The sequence below is a fragment of the Dipodomys merriami genome, unplaced genomic scaffold (assembly GCF_024711535.1).
Source record: "Dipodomys merriami isolate MVZ:Mamm:240054 unplaced genomic scaffold, mDipMer1.0.p SCAF_17, whole genome shotgun sequence".
NCBI classification, from domain to species: domain Eukaryota; kingdom Metazoa; phylum Chordata; class Mammalia; order Rodentia; family Heteromyidae; genus Dipodomys; species Dipodomys merriami.
In genome coordinates, this window is record NW_027203048.1 from 4957988 (window position 1) to 4970245 (window position 12258).

Here is a 12258-nt window from a genome sequence, read left to right on the forward strand (position 1 = left end):
TAGCAGTTTCACAGAGATCACCCAGGAGATGAGCGTTTCCTAACAAGCTTTAAAGTCAGTCATTCTATGTTATAAATTAATGAGTGTTAGCCTTTCTCAACAAAGCCCAATCTCTCAACCAACAGAAAGACATGAGATTTGGAGGAAATAGAGATATCTGGGTCCAAAATCTGGTTTCCTAGCTTCCTTTTCTTCTTTGAAGCTTCTGAATAATTTCATTAAACATTAAACTGTCTCTCTCTCTCTTTCTCTCTCTCTCTCTGTGTGTGTGTGTGTGTGTGTGTGTATGTCTCTGTGTGTGTGTCTGTGTGTCTGCGCCAGTGCTAGGGCTTGAACTCATGGTTTAAACACTGCTTCTTAACTTTTTTCACCCAAAGGTCTAGTTTTACCCCTGACCAACATTTCTACTTCTGGAGGAAAGTCTCATGGAATTACCTGCCCAGGGTGGCTTCAAACTGCAATTCTTTTGAGTAGCTAGGATTAAAAGAGTGAGCCACTGGTACCTGCCTCATTTCATTAACCTTTCATGACTCAATTCTCACCATAAGGAAAGTAGGTGTGTTCTTTTCTATTTCAGGCTAAGTGCATGAATGGATGATGATGAGTAGTACAGATGCTCAGCACCTAGAAGGAAGCAATATTGTGAACTAGGGCTTGGCTCTGGCCTCTTGGCTTTTGAGAAAGTGTCAAGCTGTAGGTGTCTGTGTGACATTTGCCTTTTAATGTATTCACAAAGAAGTGATGGAGAGCAATGAGAATAGCATGGAATTGTCTTTAGATTAAAACAGGTTTGTTCTGAGAAATAAACCTATGTAAACAATAGTTTATTGATCTCTGTCTCAACTCTCCTCACCCTGTAGGGCAACGAAAACGTAAGAGATTGTGGAAGGACTGAACAAGATCCCAGAGCCTAGCCCAGGAGGAGGCAAGAGGGGATCTAAGAATGGGATCTGGACCCACAGCCTGTGATCTGGTTTCCGATGTTGATGCTGATGTCTGTGTTACTTCCAGCAAAATTACAAACTCACATGACTGAGAGGAGAATGGATCTAGAAATCGCTGAGAATCTTCTTAGCTCAGAATCTGGTTTCATCCATTTCTTTGGGCCAGGGTGACTTCTGTTGTTTTTCCTTCCCCAAACCTCTATTTCTATTTCACTCTCTGTCAGTCTTCTCCCTCCTCTCTTCTCTCCATGTTCTCTCTGTCTCTCTCTTTTCTCTCCCATCTCTTCTCTCTCACCTCTTGTTCTTTTTCTCTCTCTTTATTAGTCGGTGGTGGGTCTCTACCTCTGGACCTAGGAACTGTCCCTGAGCTCTTCAGCTCAAGGCTAGTGCTCTACCCCTTGAGTAACAGCACCACTTCCAGTTTTCTGATGGTTAATTGGAGATAAGAGTCTCAGGGATGTTCCTGCCCTGGCTGGCTTTGAATCGCAATCCTCAGATCTCAGCCTCCTGAGTAACTAGGATTATTCTCGTCCTCTCTTTCATCCTCTTTCTCCTCTCATCGTCTCTCTCTTCTCTCATCTCCTCTTTCCTCTTTTCCTTTCTCTCTCCTCTCATCCTCTTTCTCTCTCTTTTCTCTCTCCTCTAGGACTCTCTCTCACTCCTCTTGCCTTCTCTCTCTTGCTCCTCCCCTCCGTGGCCTTCTTTGCCCTTTCTCTCAAAGCTCCTTGGTATCCCATGGCTTGCCTGCTTTGTCCCTGACCTAGTGGGCTCTAGCAGCCGGCAGGAGCCAGAGACCAATCAGTATCTGATAAAGATTAATCTGTGCTCAGAACTGGAACAGATGTTTCATCAATTAGGAAATAAAGCCCTCTATTGAAGTAGTTTGGTTTCTATCTGAGGACTTCGGATTTTGCTGTAAAAAAAAAGTATTTATTTCTTCTGAAGGGTTTTGCAGCCTCCATCAAGGCAAGGTAAAGAGGGCCTTGGCTCTAGGGAACTCACTTCTAATTTGGCTTCAACAGGATTATTTGGACTTGTAACGTAACAGAAGTTTAATGTTCAAAACCCAGCCAGGATTCTAAAGCGCTCTCTCACATCCAGTGCAGTCTGTCCCTCACGCTGTGCCACCTGGACCAGAAGCTTTGTCATCTCCAGGGAACAGGTCAGAGATTCAGAAAACAAGCTCCACCCCAGCCAGACCTGCTGAGTCAGAACTCACATTTTGATAAGATATAGTGGCGCGATTTACACGTACATCAATGCTTGTGAACTACTGCTCCACAATATCCCTGATTGATGAACAGCCTTGGTTTAACCACGCTAGGATATATGAGATGCCATCTGCTCACATTGCAGGATGTTCTATTTGGGGACATCTCTAAACACTAGAACGTGCTTCTTTATGATAACAGTACTAGGGAATATTTATTCACCCCTTACCATGTGACCCATTCTAAAGGTTTCGCCAGTATATGTTAGCTAATTGAATCCTCATGATATCCACATGAGGTAGATTCGTTTTGATTTCACTCAACAGAATGTCTACAAGCAAAGCATGGAGAGGAAATTCTTGTCTTTCAAACTTGATAAATGAGAAAATTGAAGCCAGAGAAATTGAGTAAGTTTCTCAAGCCTATGGTGGAAGGTAAACCCTAACCTGTTATTTGGTTTCAGAGTTCAAGTATAAACAGGGTCTTATATACTTCCTTATAGTGAGCAAAGTGTTCTTGTCTAATCTTTCTATGTATTTGTCTTCTAGAAGAACAAGTATTTTAAATGTGTGTGTGTGTGTGTGTGTTTGTGTGTGTGTGTGTGTGTGTGTGTGTGTTGGGACTGGGGCTTTAACTCAAGAACTGGGAACTGACAAATGTCGGCTCTGCCACTTGAGCCATAGCTACATTTCTGGCTTTTTGGTGATTAAGGGGGCTAAGAGTCTAATGGACATTACTGCCCAGGCTGGCTTTGAATTGAGATACTCAAATCTCTGCATCCTAAAATAGCTAGGATCTGGCTTACTTCACTTAATATGACTTTTTCCGAGTCTTTTCATTTCCTTACACATGGGGCAGTGTCATTCTTTCTGATGGAAGCATACAATTTCCGTGTGTGTGTGTGTGTGTGTGTGTGTGTGTGTGTGTGTGTGTGTGTGTGTGTGTGTGTGTGTGTCACATTTTCTTGATCCATTCATTTACTGAGGGGCATCTGAGTTGGTTCAATATCTTAGCTATTAAGTGAAGTAGGACAGACTCAATGAAATATAAGTCCCATGGTTTCCTTATTTGCAATAATACATATACTTATGTCTAGGATAATCTTATCAGATGAGCAATATAGCTAAATAGCTATGTACATATGACCATATAAGATGACACTAAGTGAAATGAACTCCAAGACATGGACACAAGAGGTTTTTCTTTGTTGTTGTTACTTTTAGTGTACTATGTGATTTTTTTGTTTCTTTTGTATGTTCTTCCCCTATGGTATATCCCCTGCTGTCACTGTATTTGATTTTGGCATTGTATATGTTTATTTGAATTAGGGAAGGGAAGGGGAACAACAGAATGGTAAGACAAAAAACCAATGTAACTGTGATATACATAAGAAAGTATGTTGGAAATGATCTGTATAACTTGAGGGAGAGGGGGAGGGAAAGTAGGAAAAAAACCAGGCAAGGAGTAACAAGTTTGACAACAAATGTACCTATTACTTTACTGATGTAACTGTAATCCCTCTGTACATCACTTTGATAATCAAAAACGCAAAAAGATAGCTAGGATTCCCAGCAGAGCTACTGACTTGCACTTTATTTCATTTTTTTTAGTCTGGTCGTGGGGCCTGAACTCTGGGCCTGGGATCTGTCCCTCAGCTCTTCAGCTCAAGGCTAGTGCTCTACCACTTGAGCCATAGCTCCACTTCTGGCTTTTTTCTTTTTGCTTATGTGGTGCTGAGGACTCGAACCCAGGGCGTCATACATGCAAGGCAAGCACTCTACCACTGAGCCACCTTGCCAGCCCTTTATTTAATTTTTAATATGTGAAAACTCTTTGGTTGTTTTGAACCAACTCCCATGATCCCTCTCTTTAATATATTGCTCATATGACATATACATATATACATGTCTATCTATCTATCTATCTATCTATCTATCTATCTATCTATCTATCTATCTATCTATCTATCTAGATATCTATCTAGATATTGTATTATTATCATTACTATATTACCCAAACTCTAGTTCTAACTAAAGTATGGTCTCTAGCATTGTACCTTAAAACCACAGCTATGTTATTCTTAGCAGGGAAGTTTGTAAGGTTATCTTCAACCTGTATTGAATAATGAATATTTTATACTTTGTACCTAATGAATACTTGAACATAATTACAGTATTGATTGAAATGGAACACAATATCTTTTTCATGAGGACTACTAGTATGACAAGTCTCTCCAAGGCTGTATTTATGGAAATGAATGTGTGTGTGTGCATGTGTGTGTGTGTGTGTGTGTGTGTGTGTGTGTGTGTGTGTGTGTATGCGCGCGTGTGTGCACGCACATGCCCGTACACGTTTGTGTGTGTGCTGGTGTTTGGACTCAAACCCAGGACCTAGGCACTAGGTCCTTTTTTTCACTTGGATAGCACTCTACCACTTGAGCCATACCTCTCCTTTTGGCTTTCTGCTGATTAATTAAAGATAAGAGTCTCACAGACTTTCTTGCCCAGGCTGGCTTGAACTGAGATCCTAGGATCTCAGCCTCCTGAATGGCAAGGATTACAGATGTAAGCCACTTGTTACTGGTCTGGACTTGATGTGTTAACTGAACAGAAACCCCTTGAAGCAAACCCCTCATCAGCACATTGTGCTACTACCCACACTGAGCTCAAGTGATAACCCAGCATAGTGAAGGCTTTTGGCAAGAGAACTATGCAATTTAAGGCTGAGTACAGTAAAACTTGCATTCTATCTGCATTAAATTTTATCTTGTTAGCTGTACCTCATTATTCATCCTGTCAAATCTTTTGAATTCGTGGTTCTATCACTCAGCATATTTGCTTTCTGGCCCACCCTCGTGTCATCTGAAAATTTGATCAACACACCTTCTGTCTTTATTATATAATTTGCTACCAAATGTGCTGACTGGACCTACTTTGAAGGAAGCTCCTGGGATGGGACATGCTCCCAGAGACCTGCCCTGCTGGCCAACTCAGTTCATTAATCTGCACCTGTAGACAAGGCATTCAATCATCTTACCATTTCATGGCTCTTCATGCAGCCTATATGTCTCCATTTCTGAGAGAGAGAGAGAGAGAGAGAGAGAGAGAGAGAGAGAGAGAGAGAGAGAGAGAGAGAGAGAGAGAGAGAGAGAGAGAGAGAGAGAGAGAGAGACAGAGAGACAGAGAGACAGAGAGAGAGAGACAGAGAGAGAGAGAGAGCGCCAGTGCCATGTTTTAACCATCAACACCCTCCAATTACTGTATTCTCCCTTCATTATTATGATGGAGGCAGTGGCTGTTTAGTGGGAGGCGCCAGTTACAAACAGAAATGAACCAGGTATGAGCAATCAGTTCTGCCACTTCCATCCATGATCCTGTCAGTTAGCACGGATCAGAGAAGTAGAAATGCTATGAGGAGTGCTATACTTATTAACAAGACACAAAGGTATGCAATTTTAGATGCTGCTTAAACAGGATATGGAAGGGTATTACTTTTGTGTATCTTGCTAGAGCTGAGAGTAGAGTAGGGTAATTGATCATGGAGTAAAGATGAATATGAAATAAAGAGAGCAAGGATAAATGGAAGGTCACAAAGATGGGCTGTTGTGGGGGGGCAAGAAGATGACACATTATCATTGCTTCCATGTTCCAGTTCTGATGATGCAGGTGACCTGTTAGAGAAGATGTGTAAGAACTGGAAGAGCTATGGGCTTGGCACTACCTCACACCTGCCACATGAGCCAGATCAGTGATAACGTGCCTGATCTATTACAGTCATTAAATGCAGAACATATGAGCATACAAATATGCCTCATGCTTCTGAATGACTCACAAATCTTGTACAAAATGTACTCTGTGTCCTGTTTTGACCCAAAACTGTGTGAAAGGGAATTTTGAAACACATGGGTTTAGTTTAGTCAGGTTGACTTAGCTTGCTCTTGAGTCTACCATGTATACTTCTTTTAGTTTTTATTTACCTTCCAAAGGACCTGAAAGATGAAACACATGATTGAAATCACTTTCCTTCCTGTTGTCCAGTTGGCTTCTGCATGGATTTTGGAGCATGACAGTAGAGGATCAAAAACCCAATTAGGAAGTGAGTTCAATTGCAGTTGTTATTCCAGATGTGGATTTATTGATAAAGCAAATCAACACACTTCCTATTCCCTGGCATAATACATATCGCTCTGTCCAGAAATGGCAAGACTTGGAAAAACTTATAGTAAGTCAATCAGTCAGTCAGTCCCAGAGAGAGAAAGGTGGCATGATCTCTCTTGTACCTGATAGCTAGAATTAGCCCGTGAACCTATAACCATAAAAGTCAGCAGGTAGGGTGATTACAAACATAGGAGCTGAAATACGGTCAATTCAAGGGAGAACTCAAATAATGTAAGGTAAAATCAAAGCCCAACAACAACAACAACAACAAAGCATATGGGTATTTGCAAGACTGGTCTGAGGCCAAGGAGAGAAAGGTAGACAAATGAAAAGGAGAAAGGGGGGATTTAGTTTTTTAAAAAAGTAAATGTATATGCTACAAAATTATGAAAGTGAGGGAAAGGATGGGTCAAAGGGGTGGGCTAGAGTGTCGAAAGGGGCGACACCGATCAAGATGAGTTGCATTCATAAACTGTTCTGTTAAATGGCAACTCCTTTGTACAACTACTTAAAGATATTAAAAATATTTTTTTCAAAATAAAATCCCAAGAGAGGCCTTTAGGAGTTGTGTGGCTTTCACCTGGCAGAGCCAGCAATATAGTCTCATTGTGCATCTCCAGGCAACATCAACTCTGTAGCCATATGTTACAGTCTCGTTCTGTGGAAGATCATGGTGGTTCATTACATTGAATTGTTGGTTCATTACAGCTTCAACCTCTTGAGTTCAGGAAGCAATAACCCATAATACATTGACAAGAAACTTGTGTAAGAAGGGTTGAGAAATAAATCTCACCTAAGAGATGTCTTCAGGTCCTTGCTTGTGACTTTGAAGCCAGGTGGCGATTCATATAAATACCCGGGTAGCATTTTATTGCAACCTATATGTTTCCATTTTCTCCAGGATGGGAACATCTGGTTATTGTATTTAAAACCTTTTCACTTCCCACTTGTTATATGACCCTGAGATATTACTAGGGAGACAATAATAATAGTAGAAAGACCTGGGGACAATATCAGATATGAGGTAGACTTGGGCCATGAATTTGCTGCATGCCTGTATGCTTTCTTTTTGGAAGGGCAGGTCAATTTCTTCTGTTTTAAGATGGATAAAGCAAAAAATCCAACATAGAGTGTTGATATGAGGACTATGTAAGGAGTATATAGTGGCAAGGATTGTACAGTTATAAAGTCTCTTTTGTATTCACTGCACACTCCTTTACCACCAGTTAGAAGATGGGAATGGAAGTTTTAAGTGGCTATGTGGCCCAGGCTCACACTTCTTGGCCAGGAAAGGTCAGCTGCTTTGTTTGCAAACCAATGTGTTCTCTCCATTTGTCTTGTTTCTGCTTTGCTATGGTACCTTGCCATTCCAAAGGGACCCTAAGTGTTTGAATTCAAGGTCTGTGCTCTTCATTTATTCCAGAACAAGTTCACTGATCATCTCTTCTCCAGTTGCAAAGAAATCCTTTGTCTAGCCATCTGGGGACTCAGCATTTCATTCCTGGTATGAATCGTTTTTTGGTTTCTCTTTTTCATTTCATCATTTTGCATATTTGTGGTGTACAGAGCTTTTTATATTATAGTCTTTCATTTGACAATCAGTGGGATACAGGATCTTGTACTTATTTTTTGTGTGAGAAACTGAAGCCCAGTAGGTTAATGATGTACCAAAGCTGACAAAGCTGGTAAGAAGCAGAGGCTCTTCCTCCCAGTTCCAGGGCTTTTTCTACTTTCCCATATGGTTGACAAAGGCTCCCATTACCGAGTAACTCTGCGAAGGTATGCTCTCCCTACTGCACCGGATTTTCTCAGGAATATGTAGGCAGGTTGTAACCCTCAGAGAGTTTAGAGAGGCTCATGAACTAATGGGGTATAGGTTTTAGAAAGACCTAAAATCTCTCTGAAAAACCATTTTACGATTCTTTTACAAGGAACATTACACCAAAAGCCAGAACCCCCATATAAGGAAAGTCTAGTTTACCAGGAACAATTTTTAATGAAAACGGTAAGATAATGAAAAGATTTGTATTAATCACCAATGGTTTGCTATATTCAGATATTATCAAATCAGTCTTCTGTCAAGCCTTCTGTTAAAAATAACTAACACTCTTGATCATAGAATGATGAATGGTATAGAAATATATCATTGAGCCAGTAAGGAAGTCGGGATTCATCATATATCAAAAACTAAGCAAAAGTAGGAGCAAAGAGGAGAGGAAATACACCAAACATGGCTTCTTTCTGAGGCGGATTTCTGACTGACTGCTGGAGATGTGAGGCACCGTTTTTCAGGCTGAGATGAGAGGTTAACAAGAGCTTACTGATGCAGAAAATCTAAGAGGTCATCATATAATGAGCCATAATGCCGGACAAGGCTCTAAAATACTATAGAAATTCTTAACAACTACATTTTTTTTTGTCTTTCTGATATTTATACTAGACTTGTTTTTTTCCCACACAAGGTACAGTGTTATATGACTTAATACAATAGACCATTAACTTGTGTTCACAGTTGCATCTCTAACATCTAGAATTGTAGTTGGTGCGTAGTAGGAGCATATGATAGAATGAATGAATAAAATCAAGTTGGACACCATCATCAAAAGGATAAGTAGGACACATGTATATGGAAGCTTACACAACATCATGACAAATAAGAGAGGCATCTCAACCCCTGTTTCCACTGTATTTGATGTGGGTGCCCTGCATCTTGTATACACACTTCTCTAATTCGGGGAGGGGAATGGAAAAAAAAAAAACCAAAATGCTTAAATAAGGATACAGGCTGACCCATTGTAACAATGAGTTGTACAAAACACTATGCTGAAAACGAACTTTACAACTTCGGCGGGATGGAGGGGTAGTTGTGGAGGTGGGAGAGAAAGGATGGTAGGGGGAAAACAAAGGAGAAGGCAACAATGCTCAATAGGAAACATAATTATCTTGCTCATGTACTTTAACCCCTCTATACAGCATTTAGACAATAAAAAACATACAAAAAAAAAGAAAAATTCACAAGGAAAATTAGAAGAAACTGACTTTCAAGACCAACTAGAAGCAGGAAGTACAAATGGGAAGTGGGAGGCAGCATGTTTTGGAGATGTCATTGGTGGGACTTTGCCAGTAAGGAAATGTCTTGATTTTCACAACTCCACTATATCCCTTTTAAGTGTTATTGACCAGCTTGAAATTTCTTATTTTCATTCCCGTCGGAATGACATAGATATTAAAAAAAATAAAACTGGAGTCTTTTCAATGTTTATAAGCCAATGCAATTTCCTTGAGCGATATGCAGTTTTATATTTACAAGAGAAGTATAAAATCTCAATTAAAAACTGTATGATGTGGAGCTTTGGAGCCTTTCTTTGAAGAGTTCCTCCAGATTATGTGACAGATTCTCACTACCCCTCCCTAGCTCATATTTAATCAGATTTTGAGATTACAGATGCAATTTCCTTTTGTATCCAGAGAGATTTATTAGAATACTGAACACCATTGTTTCCACTGTTCTCTTCCTTACCCCCAAGTTACAGAACTGAAGTGTCCATCATGCAGTTGTTTATTGAAAAGAAAATTATTTACTCTCCTGATTTAATGAACAAAAATACTATGGAGTCACATCGTGCCAAGTTATTAGATTCAAAAATCAAGAAATAAAATGGCACATGAAAAAAATTCTCGACTAACAGTACATTAAAATAAGCAAATGCATAATCTTATGAAAATGTGTGTTTTCCTTAGGTACCAGGTAAAAATCATTAACTTAAGACAGAAATAAAAGAGAATTATATCAGGAGATAGCCAACTATTTGAATCCTTTGCCTTTAACAAAACTAAAAAAAAGTTGGAACAAAGCACATAGTACTGACAGACTGACATATTGCATTGAAACCACTTTGCATAATTACTTATGGATAATAAATAAATAAGTAAATAAACCCGACAAATCCAGGAGAATGGCTATTGGGAAGGTTAAAGAACCTGAAGCGCTTTTGTGTACTTGAAGGAATTATTTCATTATGCATTATCCATTAATACACACACACACGCACACACACACACACTGGGGATCATGTGGTACTAAATAGGGATCCATGCTTTGCACTAAATCACTTCCATACTAAACTGTACTGCCAAATTACTTGCATTCCAGAAACACTGTGGTTGTGAGAGAAACAGATGGACCTACTGCGTCCTAGGAAAATGAATTGAGTGTAAGTCAAGCTTTGCTGTAGAAGCAATCAGGTGTAACAGGGTATATTCAACCCTGGCACTTCTGAGTCCATCTTTACATGACCTGTAATTCCAGTCTAGACACTCTACATAACCCTAGATATGTTCAAGATATAAGGTATGTGTTAGCCTTCATGAGTTCCTACTTATTTCCTGATCCTGAGAACAGGGCCAAGACTTTTACCATGGAGGTAAGAAAGTTTAAACTAAGGGTTCCATACATACATGGTCTCATTCAGAACTTTCAGTGAAAGAAAGAAGGAGGTGTCTTACCAATACGATCAAATGTTAGCTTATTTATTTATTTAGATGTTTTTGAGGATCCATCTCAGGGCCTTATTCCTTGCTAAGTAAGTGCTCTACCACTTGAGCTATGCACCTAGCTAGCTCCTTTCAGCTTTTTTATTTTTTTGAATAGGGTTCTGTGCTTTTACCTAGACTAGTCTTGAACTGAGATCTCTCTGCCTCTACTTGCCTGGTAATAGGGATCATTGGTGTGCCCTGATAAACCTCACCCTTCTAAAATTTCCTGTTTCAAACTTAAAACTTCTATACATACATATATATATGTGTGTATATATATATTTTTTGGGGGGGGTTGTTAGTGGGGCCTGAACTCAGGGCCTGGGCGCTGTCCCTCAGCGCTTCAGCTCAAGGCTAGCGCTCTACCACTTGAGCCACAGCACCACTTCCAGCTTTTTTTGCTTATGTAGTGCTGAGAAATCAAACGCAGGGCCTCATGCATGCAAGGCAAGCACTCTACCACTGAGCCACCTTCCCAGCCCCCAAGGTATTTTACCTATGATCAATTAAGACCATTTTTTCTCTTTGTCCTCAATTGCCCTAAGCACTCCCTGTTGTTTTGTTGTTGTAGGTCAGGTAGCATAGCAGCAGGAATTTTGTGCATCCTGCTAAGAGAATTGCCTTGGAATTACGGTGAGTTGGGTTTGGTGCCTCACAGTCATATCCTTGTAAGGGAAAGTTGTAGCCAGCTGTATGGTTGTAGGAATGACTTCCAAGATGCTCTAGCCGCCTGCTGAGATGACCTACTCAGTGTTGGCAGAGGGATTTCAGTCAAGAGACTGTGCTGTCTTGCAGAGGTGACCTGCAGGTGACCTATACTGAATGCCTGTGGGTGGTGGAGAGCCCTGCAACAGGAAACGCTGAAGTGTGGTTCTCCTTTCTGCTTTAGAATGAAGCTGCAAAATTTTTGGCATGCCTAGCTGAAAATGAAGGAAGGTGCCAGAAAATATGCTGGGTAGTTAATTAATACAAATATGTTATTTGTCTTGATTTTGTGATGTTTGTGCTATTTGTCAGTTTTCCAAAGTCTGCAGGTTAAGATATGTTTTGTCTCTATAAATATTCACCTTCATGCAGAATTTTGTTTTCATTCCTTTGCATTCTGTTCTAAAATGAACCATCAACTGGTATATAAACTTTAGGTCTTAGGAACACCTTTCCTTGGCTGGCTGGACTTCTGTCCAAAGTGTGTGTGTGTGTGTGTGTGTGTGTGTGTGTGTGTGTGTGTGTGTGTGTGTGTGTGTGTGTGTGTGTGTGTGTGTGCACATGTCCACAGGACTTCTAGGACTTGTTTTGGCCTCTCATCCTTGTAGGGATCTATGTCCCATGAGCTACAGAGGGCCACCATCTTTTCAAGGCTACCTGAAATTGAAGACAGCTTCAATACTCCAGGCTAAGGAGCATATGAAA